The 16,503-nt window shown below is 44.9% G+C and overlaps 1 protein-coding gene across 3 annotated transcripts in view; it reads right to left on the bottom strand.

Annotated features, from left to right (window-relative positions):
* Positions 1–16,503, bottom strand: part of DAB1 (DAB adaptor protein 1) — a 1,098,018-nt gene that overhangs the window by 377,857 nt on the left and 703,658 nt on the right. The window contains exon 1 of one of the 3 annotated variants that reach the window (XM_057310635.1): positions 10,854–10,988. The exons of the other annotated variants lie outside the window; for them this stretch is intronic. The gene's annotated coding sequence lies outside the window, so the exon portion shown is untranslated. Of the gene's footprint in view, positions 1–10,853; positions 10,989–16,503 lie in introns of those variants that run through there. 3 annotated transcript variants of the gene reach the window in all.

Below are 16,503 nucleotides of genomic sequence, written 5' to 3'. Positions count from 1 at the left end.
AGAGGGAGGCATCAAACTTGGCTGAGCCCATGTTGCATGATCTGTATTTTTTTTTTTTTAAAGGGCAATGTCAGTCCATTCTCCCAACCCCCTTCCTCCCAGGCCCCTCTCCTCCCAGCCATGTTGATTTATGGCTACTGGAATCAAGACTTCTCTTTCCACTGATATACCTGGAGCACTCAAATGTATACAAAACGATATCTGACCTCACTCATACGAACCCATGGATAGCAAAGAGAAAATACAGAATGTTATCAGGGTAACCAAGTGATCAGCTTCTCCTTCCCATAATTTTGCTTTAATATGACATCCTCTTTTATATCAACCTAAATGAGTACGGCACATATTATCTTCACTCCAGAAAATACAATGAAACATGATGACAGGATGGGAGAGAAAGGAGAAAGAGGTATAACACTCAGCAAGGGGAGAAGAAAAATGTGAAACTGTATCCACACCAATATCCTAGATGTGACTTCTGGAGAGAAATGAGTATCTCTTCTAGGTCCTAAAATATAAATAATATTTGCATGGAAAAAAAGGAGTGGGAGTGGGCTTATGAAAGAATTAATAACATAAGGAATTCCGGAGAAAGAGAGACACAAACAGCAAGAGACAGAGGCAGAGAGAGGAGGTCAGTAATCGGCAGGTAATCATCATCCCGTGGGCCATACGTAGACACCTCTCTTACTGTCCCCATTTTTGCAGGTATGTTAAAATGTCTATGTGTAACAGTGATTCCTCAGATAAAAACTGCCTCAGTATCCCACTACATGATCATAATAGACTTGAGGATATAAGTCAAGGTGATGGGATAGGAAGAATACCGACATGGGTGCAAGGAGACCTGGATCTTTATTCCAGCTCAGCTTGATAACTTGACGCATCTTTTGATTTCCCTAGACCTATGGCTGCTGGAGGTAGCAGCAACATTCACTGGCCAGAGATGTGCCTGGAAAGTTGAACCACACAGTACCTACTAGCCAAAATTTGGCCCCAGGCAGCCAGTTGACTATGGCTGGCCTGAAATCCCAGACCAGCGAATCGGGAGCCAGACTTTGGCCCCCAGCCCCCAGATCATGTTACTCATGCTGGCCAGAGTGTCTAACCAGTGAAGGTCTTTGCTATCTCCCTGCACACACCAGGGGAAAACTGAAGACACCTTTCAAAGACCCTGCCGCTTGAATAAGGTGACTGACTGTTACAGGGTTTGATCAAGTCCTTGGAGCCCCATTCTTCACTTCTGCATTCCCACTGGGCCACTGGGACAAAGGACATTCCCTGCTCTGTCCATCTGTGAAAGATGGTGGAGGCTGTTCTGGGCATCAAATGAGAGCATGTAAGGCACCTAGTAGCTTTTTTTTTTTTTTTTTTTTAAGAGACAGAGAGGTGGGGGGTAGGGGGAGGGCAGAGGGAGGGACAGAATCTTAAGCAGGCTCCACGTCCAGCACCCAGCCCAATGCGGGACTCAATCTCACAATCCTAAAATAATGACCTGAGTTGAAATCAGGAGTGGAACATGTAACTTACTGAGGCTTCCAGGCACCCCAGGCATCTAATACTTTGTAAGCAGTCGGTGAGCGCCATTTTTTTCTCCTCCCCTCCTAATGCCCCACCCTCCAAACCAAGAAATACAGGTGGGATATGATGAAAACTAATACATAATTAGGAAATATTTAGAGATAGCATTTACAATAGCAACTATAAAAATATAAAGCACTCAGAAATAAATCTAATAAGAGTGCATACCTTTATGAAGAAAATTACAATCTTCATTGAAAGACATTAAGAACAAAAAAATGGGGAGAGGTAGCATGTTTACGGCTGGAAAGACTTAGTATCATAATGATATCATCTCCCCAAATTAATCTATAAATTCAGTGTAACTCCAATCAAATCTCAAGAGTATTTTTGTATAACTTTAAAAAAATAAAATGAGTATGGAAGACAAAAAGCCAAAAAAAAGCACCATGACATTACCGGAGAAGGACACTGTGGGGATTTGTCCTGCCAAATACCAAGGCTTATTATAAAGCTATAATAATAAAGAAATGTGGTCTGGACAAAGAGTGGACAAAATATATGCCCAGAAACTGACCCTAAGTGCCTGGATGACTCTTTTCTACACAGAAGAAAATTAGGAATAAAATAAGTTACTACCGCACACCACACACACACACACACACACACACACACACACACACTCCACGTGGATTACAGAACTTAAATGTGAAAGGCAAAACAATAAAACTTTTAGAAGATAATAAAGGAGAATATCTTCAGGACATCAGGGTTAAAAAAAAAAAGGCTTTCTTAAACAAGACATAAAAAGTACTAACCATAAAAGAAAAGATTGATAAATTCAACTACATTAAAATTACTAAGTTAGATAGCAGAAGGTTGGCAAGAATCCAACTTCTATGTGGCCTATAAATCTATTCAGCTTCCCAAAGGAATAAATTACATTAACCTTTTTGCATTCACTATGTTCTAACAATACACACCATGGCTCAGATGCAGCATATGGTTGGCCCATCTTTGACTTCATCCACAATTGGATTACTGGCACTTCTGGTTTAATTTTAATGTTTGAATGGTTGTGCTTTATATTTAGAACTTGTGAGCATGCATATAATACTGCTCTGAATGTGTCCTCCAATTCCAGATAAGCACCAGCATGTGCCATCATCCTGGTGCACAGGGATCCTGGGCAATCACGAGGGGATGGCGGTCTGTGGTGTCTCTTCCTGACCCTCTGCGCACTCTTTGCACTGCTGATGGTCATTCGAACCCAAAGCTGATTCTCACTCTGCTATCTCCTGGAATTTTACTACTATTCCCAAAACTACTGAGAGAAATCAGTACCAGCAAAATCAAAGAAAGAAAATCATGGGGGTGGAATGTCAGCCGTGATCAACATCCGGCCCCATGGGAAAAGCTAATGTACTATCTCCCATACAACCATGATTTAGCACAAAAAAAGAGTCCTCGCACTGAGCCTACAGGTCTTCCACTTTATCTTTTCATTCTTTCTACCATGCATCCCCCCGCAATATTCCAACATTCACTACATGTTGACAAGTAAACAGTAGTAATTCATGAATACGGGCTAGGATAACATAAAGGGAAAATGTCTCCCAACTACGACGTAGTTTCAGATGGAGCTTTGTCAAGAAGATGTCCCTCACATGTATCAAGAGCGATGCTTCTGCTGACATCACTGTGCCTAATGTTACACCCTGTTACTTGACAAGTAAGTCATTTCTTGGGGTCCTAAGGATAAACCTTCAAAGTATCTAGTGTCTGGGTACTGAGTAATTAATTACGTTGTAATTTACAAATATCCTTTTTGATTGAAAGCACGTGGAGTTATTTTTCCTGTTATTGAAGTGGATAGCTGTTTTACTGAATCACCTATTTTAATAGGGCAGATTTGGGTAAGCAGTTACTGTTAATGAGTCCAAACGATGTCAAGAAAACATGAAAAGGACTTGTAGTCAATAGCTGTTACTATTCATTTACAGATCCGGGTTACGAAACAAAACAAAATAAAAAGCAACAAAAAATGTTTTCAAGATCTCTGATCACAAAGAATTTCAATACTGTCGATGAAAAACAATTACTTTACCCCAATCTTTGTAACCATGTGAACTTAATGTACCACGTGAGAGTACACACTTTTAATTCAATTCAATTCAGCAGAAATGCATTGAGCATCTACTACATTCCAGACACTGTTAGAAGGAGAAGCCACATTTCCTTCTTAAGAGCTTATAAATGTCCTTTATTCCAGGAAAATTCCTATACAAAACAACTACTTCTTATTATCTCTGTAGTGACTAGCTAGAAACTGAATGAGAATTCAGTGGAATTCTTTTTCTCCCAAAAAGAATATTCAAAAGAATTATATGGAATGATAAACACCAAATTTAGGACAGTGATTACCTCTGGCAGAGGGGAAGTAGATATGATCAAAGAAAGGAGACTTCGACTGTATTTACATGGCTTTATTTCTCAAGCTGAATGTACTCAGCTCTTTTGTACTTTTTTTTTATTGTACTGCTTTTACTGTATTTTTATACTTTTTTGTACGTCTTACATATACTATACTACATTTCAAATTACACGTATTACTTTTATGATAAAATTAACTCCTCTTCGTAAAAATCCTAAATGATTACCTACAAACGCATTCCCCACTCTACCTCATAAGACACTAAAAAGGGCTCCTTGAAATCAGGGGGCCTATGGCAAGTAAGTTTAGAAGATCATAATGATTTCAATGAGTTTTCTTTTTCTTTCTTTCTTTTTTTTTTTTTATACCTGTAGGAAAACTCTGAAGCTTTAATATGTCAGTAAATACCAAGTCTTAGTAAGTTATGTAATTCAATGCTTTTCAAGCTTTTGGGGGCCTAGAACTTTTTTCCTTCTGAATGTTCTTTCTTTTGAAATACTCATAACCATCTTGGGGAACCCTAGCATTCCTTGCAACACAATCTGGAGAATGCTCTACAAAATAATCCATTTCGGGTACATATTGTACTTTACAGCCACCCCAACTATGACTGTCTCCAAACCAACGATGAACCTTCATGCCCACCTATCTTTGCCCACACAGTTCTTCCGGTCTGGATGCCTTCAAGTCCTGAGAAATTCTTGGTCGACCTTCAGCTTCCAGCTGAAATGGAATCTCTTCTTTGAAGCCTTCCCCTGGGGACCATTTCCTTTCTTCAGATGTAATAAATTACTCTTCTGGAAGCTTCTAGTGCTGTGCAGATATTTTCTGTACTGTATCACACACTGTGGCAGTAATTTATGCACGAGGCAGAGTGCCTAGATGGCAGAGACTGCACCCTTGCATCATGGTACTGTTCACACTGCCGGGCACAGAGCCAGAGCCAGACACGAAGTAGGTGCTCAAGCAATTATGTGTTAAATGGCCATAGAAGTGATGTCTCTGTGCATGACCTTAGTTAGCTTCCTCAGTTTCTCAGATAGTCCCAAGACATATTCGCAGCTTTTCAGTCTTGACTACCAAATGTGACACCAACAAGAATAGATACAAACCGATCCAAAGACTGAAAGAGAGACAAACTCTGAGGCAAAAACAAGAGGAGACAAAAGAGGGGGAGAGGAAGACTGACTGATGGATGGCTGACCAACAGATCACAAGCGCCCAGTCAAGAAACACGGAGACTGACCGAGAGAGTCAGAAATTGGATCTCAGAGCCATCATACGAGGTTGACGATTTTGGAAGACTCACTGTTGGTGGTCAACAGGGACTGGGGTTCACCCTGAACTATCACATCTATCTGGGACCACCTTCCTCTCATTTTCATCCTCTAAGCTAAACAACCCATCTTGGCCATCACAAAATTTGTATCATTTTAGCTGTGAGTTGCTCTATTCAGCAGAATTTTATTTGTTTTCCTTTCTCTTTATGAGAATCCCCCACTGGCATTGTAGATTGGTTATATGTTGGGTTCAAATAAAAATAATAATAATAATAAAAGCAAGCTGGCGATTTCCCTTCAATAGAATATGCTGCATATTTCATGAAATAGAAGCCAGAGGAGTTTTATGATTCCTGAACCAAAACCTTCCCACATCCGAGAACTAAGTGGAAGAAAAATACAAAGAGCATCTCACAGAAAAAGAAACCCAATCATTTGGGTTTGCTCTTCAACCTCACAGAAGTGTTCGAGTCATTAACTGATGTGTGTGTGTGTGTGTCTGTGTGTGTGTGTAACATATCCTGATATGCACTTCATTAACTGAAATCAGTGCTAGTTTTCATGGACATAAGTGTACTTAACCAGAAGAAGGGTTTTTTTTTTCCCATTGGACACTTTTTTTAGTACAGAACATCTAACTGGCTCCTGCTCTTAGTCTGGCAATACCTCCCCTTGCCTCAAGGTTTATTTGTACTCCAGGCTACTTCTCTATCCTGGTATAGGAGACAGTCTCATCCAGAGGAAAGAGCAATGGACAAGGAGCCCAAGAATTCTGGGTTTCCTCCAATGGTGTCTCTCAGCTGTAAAGCTGTGTGTTTCCTCCAACCTGATTTGTTTTCCAATCTGTAAATGGGGAGAGTTGACTATTCTATGACTAGAATCCAATCAATCAAACACTTTATTTTCCTCAAAACAGTTACTGAAAAGGGCGATTCCATGGAGATTTTAGCATTATATGTACTTCCCAATTCCCTTCACAAAGGGTATCTAAAAAGAAGGTAAATATTCAAGGAAATATTTCCAATAAGCTAAAAAACACAAAGCCTTTGCCTGAAATCTTGAACTGTATCTCTTTCTCCCTATCTTCCCGTTAGGAAAAAAATAAAAACAAAAACAGATACTGTTAGGATACTTAGGCCTCAGGATATCAATGACAGAGACCTTTTCATTATCAAAGGGAAGAATGTGGCTTTCATTTGAAGGATAACATTCCTAGCTAAATAGCATTACATACTACTGTTCTAAGCACTTAGTGTTAATTCCTATAATCCTCACAACAATCTTAGGTGGTGGGTACGTTGTTCTATTATAAAGGACACTAAGGCATGGAGAAGTTAGAGAGGTTGGTCAAAACCACACAGCTGGCAGGGCTGGAGGAAGTGGGGTCTGAACTCAGGCAGTCTAGCACCCAAGTCCAGACTTTTAACCACCTGTTATGCCACCTTTTAATTTTAAGAATCTCTGCTTATCACAGTTGGTAACAAACAGCAGTAATGCAATTTCTGCATACCTACTTAATGAATACTTCAACAGCAGAGACGGATGTGAACATACTGACCAATACCTGTTATGAAGTCGCTAGTGTTCAAAATGTCTACCACCAGCCCAATGCCCTGTTGATAACAGAACAACACTCATGTTGTGTTACCGCATCTGACCCTGGGCAAAATCTACAACTTGCTCCTGCAGGAAGTCTATTCCATTCTTCCTGTTAAGTTTTACAACCTCCTTGAGAGATAGCTGGGATCACCCCTCCACTCAGAGGCAGCAATGGTGAGGACAGACCCTGGAACCAGAAAGCTTGGATTTAAATCCTAGTTCTAAGAGCAACTGGGTGGCTCAGTTGGTTAAATGTCATCTCTTGATTTCTGCTCAGATCAGGATCTCAGGGTGTGAGACTGAGGCTCACGCTGGGCTCCGTGCTGAGAGTGGAGCCTGCTTAAGATTCACTCCTTCTCCCTCTTCCTCTGCCCCTCCCCGCTCCTATGCACTCTCTCTCTATAAAAAACAAACAAACAAACCCTAGTTCTATACCTTATTGGCTTTGTGACCTCTGACCAGTTACCAACTCTCTGCGGGCTGTTTGCTTATCAATCAAACAGGAATGAGAACACAACTCTCTGCCTCCTATGGTTATTTAAAGATTAAATAAACTAATGCATGCAAAGTGCTTAAAAGGGTACCTGACTCTTAGTAAGTGCTCCAAAAAGGTAAACTATTCTTCTTTTTATTAATAAGAGAGGTGACTTACCGAACATCAGTCAGAAAGTACCTGGATTCGATCCTGGCCTTCCAATTCCAAATATCCTCTCTCCTTAGCAGGACTCCATGCTATGACCAAAAGTTACCAATCCCCTGAGATCCTGTTATATGTCAAAGTGCCAGATGAGACAGTTTTCCCTATCAAATTTACTCAAAGAACATATGTGTAGATAATACCGTCCTTGTTTTGCAAATAATGAAACAGAGGTTCTGAGAGGTCAGGTGATTTATCCTCAATTACTTAACTTAACCAGTGCACATTCTTTGTCACAGTAAGCCCTAAACAACATTGAAAGTTCCTGACAACAGCCTTCAATGTATGCAACTTTTTTAAGTGCCATCTAAAAGACATAAACTGTGATTTTCTTGCTTTGTTAGCTTTATTAGCTTGAGAGAGGGATTAAATTCCTGCAAAAACCAAAATGTTTGACTTGAGTGAATTATCAAAATGAAATGCTGCTTCAATTAGATTCTTCATCTGCCTGAAGGGTGGCTCCAGGCATCCGAAAACCACCAAATGCAATTTTTAGGAAGGGCCCTATCAGGTACCAAGCCAAATCCCCCAAATGACTTTGGAGGGCAGAGGGGAGTGCGGACGCAGATTCCTCTCCGGCCTGGGGAGGAGAACAAGAACAATAAGTGATCTCGTCTCTTCCCCACAGCCTCCCACAATGGTGTGTCTTGCAAATGAAACATGCGGTGAAACAGCTTGCGAGATGAGCTTCATCAACAATAAGTAATTTTTATTCAGATTTTATTGTTGAATACAATGAACATGATTAAATGTTTCAGATATGCCTACTCAGACCTTAAGCGAACCACCAAGAAAAAAAAAAAAACTAGTAAAAATCATCCTCTAAATCGGCTCTAGGAAGAGATTTAATTGCCAACTTGATGCTTAAAACTGAATTCCCACTTGATAGCCGCACTGCTCCCAAGACAGTAGCAACACGTTTGCACTTCCCACCTCGGCCTCTGCTCTCATCCCTGCGATCCCCTCAGCGTCGCCAAATAGTTACAATGTCAGTCTTTCAAATCACAGCATTTTGAACTCCCTAAACCTTTATGAGGGCCTCTGTGTATGGAAAAGAACAATAGCGCTTCAAAAGCTATGTCTGCGAGTTCTTCAATACTCCATTTGAATGCTGGGGTTTCAATCAAGGACATCAGCAGACAATTTCTGATTACTTAGAAGTTGACTTTCATACAGCTTTGATTAGGTTGCCCTTCTCAATAGGAAATCAAGAAAATCTTTGATCCCTTTCAGGTTCCAGAATTGTCACCAAGCCCTGTCAGGATAGGAAGTGAGAGAGATGGGGGAGGGGGGTGCTGTGGAGTGTTCCTACTCCGGCCCAGCTCTCTCCCCCCCCTCCCCCGCACATCTATCTTCCTGCTTGTACAATTCAGGGTTCCATCCAGAATCACTCATCGTTGAGATAATAAAAACAATGCGTGCTAATTCAGGGGGTGGGGATGGTTTATAATTTTACGGATTCCCTGAAGACCTATAATTGGCACATAAATGTACAAACGTGAACCGGATAATTAGGGGGTTCTGAACGTAAGCCACCTTTAATTTATATGATTACTTGAAAACATGTTAAGTGTTATGAAGTGTCAGCGGAACCCCCACAAGGCCTTTATCCAAAACCATCAACATTGTGAAAGTGCGTGAAACCGGCCAGCAGGAGGGGAGAGGAGGGCGGGAGACGCGATAGCAGATTCGCGCTCGGGTCCCGGAAACTCGCTGGAGCGGCGTTAGTAGCATCCATCTCGGAGGACTCGCTCGCCCGACCGCCCAACCGCCTGACCGCTAAGCTCCCGGGCAGCAAAAGGCACACTCGCTTCGGCAAGCTTTCCCCTCGCGGCTCTTTCTAACCGACCTAAGCCCAGTCGTGCGTCGGCCTCCAAATGCTCCCACAGGCACCGACCCATGCGGGCAAGCAACCACGCTCTCCGACACTCGCCCGAGCGCACGGATGCCCGCGCCGAGGCGCTCTCCGCTCCGCCCGCCGCCGCCGCTCCTTCAGCTACAGCCAGCGCTCGATCGCCAAGCGCCCCGGCCTCCCCACCCCCACCCCCATTCCTTCAGACTCTCCCAGCCCAGGCGGAAGTGCCCAGGCAGACCCCCAACAATGAGGACTTGTGTGATGCAGTTGGGGGTGGCGAGTAGTTTAGAGTGAAACATACACAATCTGGCGGGTCCGGGAGCAAGCAACGCAGGAGCCAAGTGGCATCAGCCTCTCCAAGCAGCTTTCCCTCGTGCCGACTCGCTCTTCCCCCACCCCCGTCCGGTCACCAGCACCACCAAGGGGGAAAAAAAAAAGGCGCTTTAAAAAGTGAAGAGAAAAGACGCGCCCTCCCACCAGGGGTCACAATAATACTCCGCGGGACGAAACCAGCCAGAGAAGGAAAGTCTCGGCTGCAGCAACCACCTCGTTTTAAAATTTACTTTGTACACTCATCCCACGGCCCCTTTCCGACGCGCGACACAACCTCCCCCCATCTCTGACTCCCTGCGTCCAGGTTCTCTCAGCGGTTGAGCCCTCCTGTTAGGGCTTCTTTATGAACCGAACCACGGGGATTTTAAAGTTTACCCAGTAGGGAATAAAACAAAAACAAAAAACCCTGAGCTCTGCTTCCCAGGCACAGCGTCGAGTCTGGAGAAGAAACCGTGAGGGGCGGGCCAGGGAGAAGAGGTATCCGGGCGGTTGGGAGCCTGGGAAATGGGACAGAGGGGGAGCGGCAGAGAACTGAGTCGACGACAGAAGCAAGAAGGGCTGGGGTCCGGGGAGACGCGGGGTCCAGCTCTGAGGGTGTCTGAGAAAAGGCAGGGGTTAGTGGGAGAGACCCGCTTGTTCGACAGTTCGGGGCAGAGCCGTAGCTCTGCGGAGGAGTAGGGAAGAAGGTCCGGCCCGGGGACGCTGCTAGGAAGTCAGGGAGATGGGCTCGGGAGCACCGGGGAGGTTTTGGAGTGGAAGGGAGGGCTCAGGGGAGGATAGAGCTGGGATGGCGGCACGGAGGAGGGAGCAGGGGGTCTCGGAGAGGGACGAGTGTTTGGGGTGAGGACGTCTGGAGAGAAGACGCGCGTGGTCAGAAGTAAGGAGACTGAGGGTGGTGAGGGAGAGCCAGAAGGAAGGAGAGGTCGCTCCTTTCCCCCCAGCAAGAGGAGGGAGCGGGCGGAAAACTGCAGTCGCCATCCCCGCAACAACCCAGCCAAACTCCCACGACGGGCGCCCCAGGAACCCTCCTCCGCGCCTGGGGCCCCGGCGGAGCCGTCCGGCGCCGGGTCCCCTCCTCCCCCGGCACCTGCCCGCGCTGAACTCGGGGCTGCGATGGCCCCCGCAGCGCCTCACCTCCGCTCGCCGCGAGCATCCTCCTCCGCTGCCGCAGCCGCGCAGGAAGCGGTTCCCCATGCCCGGCGGGCGGCGGCACTCAGGCGCGCTCTCCAGCCCGGGGAAGCCCCGGCGAGCGCCGCGCTCGGTCCATCCTCCCCGGGAGCCACGGGCCAGCGTCAGCGCAGGGGGAGGAGACCGCCCCGCGCGCAGCCCCGCCTCCTCCCGCGGCCCCCGCCCCGTCCGCCCCCGCGCCCGCCACGCGCCCCGCGGCGTAGCTCACCTGCCAGCTCACCTGCCAGCTTCCCGGCCGCCGCCTCCCTGCCGCCCCGCGGCGCGACCTTCGTCCGGGCCTCGCTGCTCCGGCTTCGGCTCCCGCTCCCGCCCCGGCGCTCTCCGCGCCGCCTGAGCGCGCTCCGAGAGCTTAGCGGAGTCGCGACGGCGACGGGGAGGAGGCAGAGGGAGCGAACGAGCGAGCGGGGGCGCCGCGGCTCGCGGTCGCGCCTCTGGAGCCCCTGCGCTCACTCCGCATCCCGGCGCGGACGGAGGCGAGCGGAGCCAGGGGCGTGGGGTGCCCGTCCCAGCCGCGTCGCGGGGAGCGCGTGAGGGAGAGAAGGGGTCAAAGCTCCCAGCCTCGGCTTTCACAAAGTAGCCAGTGGTTTTCGCCACCACCACCACCAGGAGCAGCAGCGGCGCCCTCCCGACCTCCCTCATTTTCCCCTGGGGTCGACTCTTTTGTCCAAGCCTCCAAACTTACGCACTCCCAAGTACAGAGTGCCCCCGGGGGCAAGCCAGGGGCGGGTTCGGCGAGGGCCCATTGCCCCCTCGCCCCTTCGCGGGAGGGGGCGCTAGCGCCCAGCGGCCAACGCTGGTTCGGCAGCCCTGCGTCTCCACTGAGGCTCCCCAGGAAAAACTGGGCAAGGGGAAGCGGGAAGGCTTGCGTCGGTTACGTTGCCCTCAGTCCTAGGAAGGGACTCACGCCCCTGAGGATATGCGGGCCCGTTCGCTCGCCCCACGCACGTTCTCAGGATGCTCGGGAGAAGGCAATCTGCAGGTTCGAGTCGAACACGCGACCTGCACGGAGAAGGCCCCAGCCAGGACACAGTTGCTCCCGCCCTGGGGCCCTAGTTTACAAAGCTGCCAAGTTGCAGAAAATACTGCGTTGGTCTGAAAATCTTCTACCCTGAGATTGGGTTCAACTCCAGTAAATGTCTGTCGTGGTATAACCTGTCTCCAGATGCCAGAATGCCGGATGTGGGAGAGGAAAAAATCAGATCAAGTGTTGCCGTTGGAGCACGGCCGAAAAAGGGAAGGAAGAAGCAGGCAACAGTTCCTCAAAAAGTTTATTTTTATCTTTTTAGGGACCACACTCCTGTCCTCCAGCTGTGTAATAATAAACCTAATGTGGCGGATTTGGGGTTTTTGTTTTTTGTTTTCCCCTCATAGCTTCTGTCACTCACCCATGAAAATTTAATGAAGCATTTAGGGTTATTACCCCCAGAGTCAATGGGCTAAAAATATTTAGCCTAATGCACTCCTTGTGGAGCCAATAGGTCCATAGCTGGTACATACAAAGTCATCGAGAGACCCTCCCTTTCTGCACAAAATTCACGACCCATTAAACTTATTCCGTAATAACAGCTTCTGTACAAATGGAAGCCCAAGCAAAGGGAGGCTGTCATGCTCCTCCTGAAAAGATAGCAATTAACATAGAGACAAAAAAAATTGGTGAGGTCATTGGCAGGATGCAATCTTGGGAGAACGGTTGATCAGAGGAAACTCCCAGCAAGGTAGGAGGGAGGTGCCACCCTTGGTACCACTGTTTCTATCCACTTCTGGATGTGACCAGGACATCTAAAGGCAAGAACCAGGGAGAGGCTCAAGTCTCTCCAACTTTTCCGAAGTTCTAGGAAGTGGGAAGAGTTGCCACCAAAAGCTTATGATTCATTTAGTAGGAAGTTCAGGCTCACCAGGCAACTCTATTAAGATTACTAAAACACAGGGCACCTGGGTGGTTCAGTCATTAAGCGTCTGCCTTCGGCTCAGGGCATGATCCCAGGGTCCTGGGATTTCTGTTTTCAAATGGGGTTAGGATTAAGGACTTTGAAGGGAATGCAGGAGACTGAGTTGGCCAAATAATAGAAATGGAAGAGGATTGTGTAAAACTCTCTATTCAATGTTGAACAAGGTCAACCATAGAGACTGGGCAAATTCCCATTACATCCAACAGGGGCAACAGGTGCAGCAGTTCCCAAGTCCAGGCTGGAAGAAAGTGGAATATATAGATGGTAACTGCCCACAAGCTGCTCACCAAGCACTTGGTGAAGACGCTAGTAGTCTTCTGGGTTAAACCAAACCAAGTCTTAAAGCACTATTTTAAGTTACTATGCTAAACATATCAAGAAAGAACACACCTAAAAGGGTATTGTTTTCTTTTCTTCTATTTTATTGACAATGTCCTTTCTACTGAGTGTGGCATAAAGAAAAAAATCAATAAACAATCCTTTACCATCTACTCTGAGAAACAGCAAAGTAATAAGAAGAACAGCAAAGATGTATGCATCACTAATTATGTTCCAGGCACTGTTCTGGGTGTTTTCCATACATTAACTCATCTAATCTTCATGACAGCCCAGTGAGAGAAATATCCCTTTTAATGTGTACTGGCGCACAGGAGTTTTATTGAACTTCACATAATTCATCCCGATGCACCTGATTCTCAGGTTATGCAGAGGGGCAGCCTGTATGAGTCCTGTTTAAAATTGACCCATGATTAAAAGTAAAACAAAATGTCAGAAATCATAAATTCAATTAGCAGTAATTATTCCCCCAATGAAAGGAATGGAAAGTAGCTCATTTTTTGTATTATATATTATTTAAAACTCAGTTTATTCCTATATTTTTTCCAATAAATAAATATATTTGTGCCATAAGCTCTGGGAGTTTCAAACACAAATTATTACATAGCCATTGTTTATCAAATAGTTCCTAGTGCTTGCATATGCCAGGTATATGCTAATATTTCTATACACATAAAGCTCTCAAATTAATAAAATTTTGAATAATGTTCAGTAGGAACATTTCCACCCAGCTTACTAGAGACATCATGTGTTCAAATATACTAGCATATAGAATGCACAAAATTTCAAAGGTTAATACCTAAAGTATATAAGCCTCGCACAGACCCTTTCGTTCAAGTTCATGTTAACATTCGGATTCTATTCCTTTATTCAAAAAGTGTTTGCTGATTGTCTACACTATACCAGGCATAATGCTCGGCATTGGCAAAGAAAGAAAACAAAAAGAAAAAAAACAAAAACAAAACTTACTCCCAAGCAATTCAGAGGCACATGAAGGCCATACATCATTATGTTGCATTCCAATACATGCTATGGTAGTGGTAAGTACAGCATGCTAGGGGGACAGCAGATAGGGGCATTTAACACAGAGTGGGATGTTAGAAAGACTTCATGAAGGAAGTGATTCATCTCGAAAGATAACCAAATAACCAAATGAAGCAGGGAAAGGTATTTCAGGCCAAGAAAAGAGAAGGTGCAAATTCTTTCAGGGGGGTGGAGGGGAGTGGATATCGTTGACTATATATAGGGAAGCAACATAAACAAATTTTAAAGGGTCTTGTTTGCCATATTCAGGACTTTGGAATTTACTGTGAAAGAGATCAGAGTTTTTTAAAAAGCAGGAATCAATATTTTGCAGACCTTACATTAGCCACATTGCAGATACGTTTCTTCTATGCCCTGTACTCAAGTAAGATGCTATTTCTCTTCTGAGGTTAAAAAAGAAAAGAAATTTCTATAAGCCTTCATCAAAACAGAAGGTCCCTTTTTTTATGATGCTGGCCTTTCTTGATTCCAGGGAAAGGTTGTGTGGCAGTATTATTATTAAACTTGACTCTGGTTTACGGTTGCTATAAATAGCCCTTCTTTTATTTTTTCAAGGAGGGGGTGGAGGAGGCTAGCAACACTGCAATTGTATTTATGCCACCAATCTGCTCTTTTTAGCTAAATGCACAGTAGAAACAAAGCAGAGAGCTAAAACGATCATCAAAAGGCTCTTAAGTTCCAATACAAACCCCAATTTTTTTTTCCACTCATATAGTGGAGCTTAAGATGATGTTAGTGCTTGAAAACAGGAGACTAGAAGCTATCAGAAAGACCAAGTTTCCCGTGCCTAGGGAGTACGAGAACAGGGAAAAATCAGAATGCCATAGGATACAGTGTCATGTTTTCTATGGCTACTATGTTCAAGTTAGGACAGATATTTGGTTTTTTGCCTCTCTGCTCCCGTTCCTCCTTCATTTGTAAACACCACTCAGATTTGGAAACACCATTTCCCCCATTCAATGATTTTGTTTCCATTTAGATTTGGTAAAGTTGACCCAACTCCCAGCTCCAGGGATCGACAGGAGCAACACATCCATTGGCCACAATTCAGGAATGGTCCAATAGACCCGTGTACTTTTGCTAGAGCAACTAGGGAAAATGCTTTCTCCTTACCACTGGCCCAGAAAACAGAGAGATCGTAAGCTGGTAGCTGTAAGAACCCATTCCATAAGAAAAGCCTTCAGAAATCAAGGAAATACAAATCAAAACCACAATGAGATACCACCTCACACGGGTCAGAATGGCTAAAATGAACAACTCAGGAAACAACAGGTGTTGGCGAGGATGTGGAGAAAGGGGAACCCTGTTACACTGTTGGTAGGACTGCAAACTGGTGCAGCCACTCTGGAAAACAGTAGGAGGTTCCTCAGGAAATTAAAAATAGAGCTACACTACAACCCAGAAATTACACTACTAGGTATTTATCTGAAGGATATAAACATAGTGATTCGAAGGGGCACATGCACCCCAATGTTTATAGCAGCAATGTCCATAAGGGCCAAAATATCCAGAGAGCCCAGATGTCCATCGACAGATGAATGAATAAAGAAGATGTGGTGTGTATATATATATAATGGAATATTACTCAGCCATCAAAAAGAATGAAATCTTGCCGTTTGCAACGACATGGATGGAACTAGAGGATATTATGCTAAGCAAAAGAAATCAGTCAGAGAAAGACAAATACCATATGACTTCACTCGTACGTGGAATTTAAGAAACAAAACAGATGAACATAGGGGAAGGGAAGGAAAAATAAAATGAAAATAGAGAGGAAGGCAAACCGTAAGAGACTCTGAACTCTAGGAAACAAACTGAGGATTTCTGGAGGGAAAGTTGGGGGGGGGGGTGGGGGGGGAGGGAGAATTGGGTGATGGGCATTAAGGAGGACACGTGATGTAATGAGCACTGGGTGTTCCATGCAACTGACAAATCACTAAATTCTAACCTGGTAACTGGTGATACAATGTATGTGAACTAAATTGAATTTAAATAAAGAATTAAAAAAAAGAAAATCCTTCAGAGAGTAAAACGAACAGAGAAGAAAACAGACTAAGAGGTGAGAAAATAGAGATGTATGAGGAAACTCAAAGAATGTTGGTTTAGTCATGCTTGAAGCTAACTACCATCCCCCCCCCCCCCCCGCAGATTTTTCAATATGAGCCAAAATATTCCCTCTATTACTTAAGCAGGTTTGGGTTAGGTGTTTTTTTTTCCCACTTTTGACCAAAAGAATTCTAATATACCATGTATTGTTATGAACTTTC

The sequence above is a fragment of the Ursus arctos genome, unplaced genomic scaffold (assembly GCF_023065955.2).
Source record: "Ursus arctos isolate Adak ecotype North America unplaced genomic scaffold, UrsArc2.0 scaffold_12, whole genome shotgun sequence".
Lineage (NCBI taxonomy): Eukaryota > Metazoa > Chordata > Mammalia > Carnivora > Ursidae > Ursus > Ursus arctos.
This window is presented reverse-complemented; position numbering and strand designations above follow the sequence as displayed.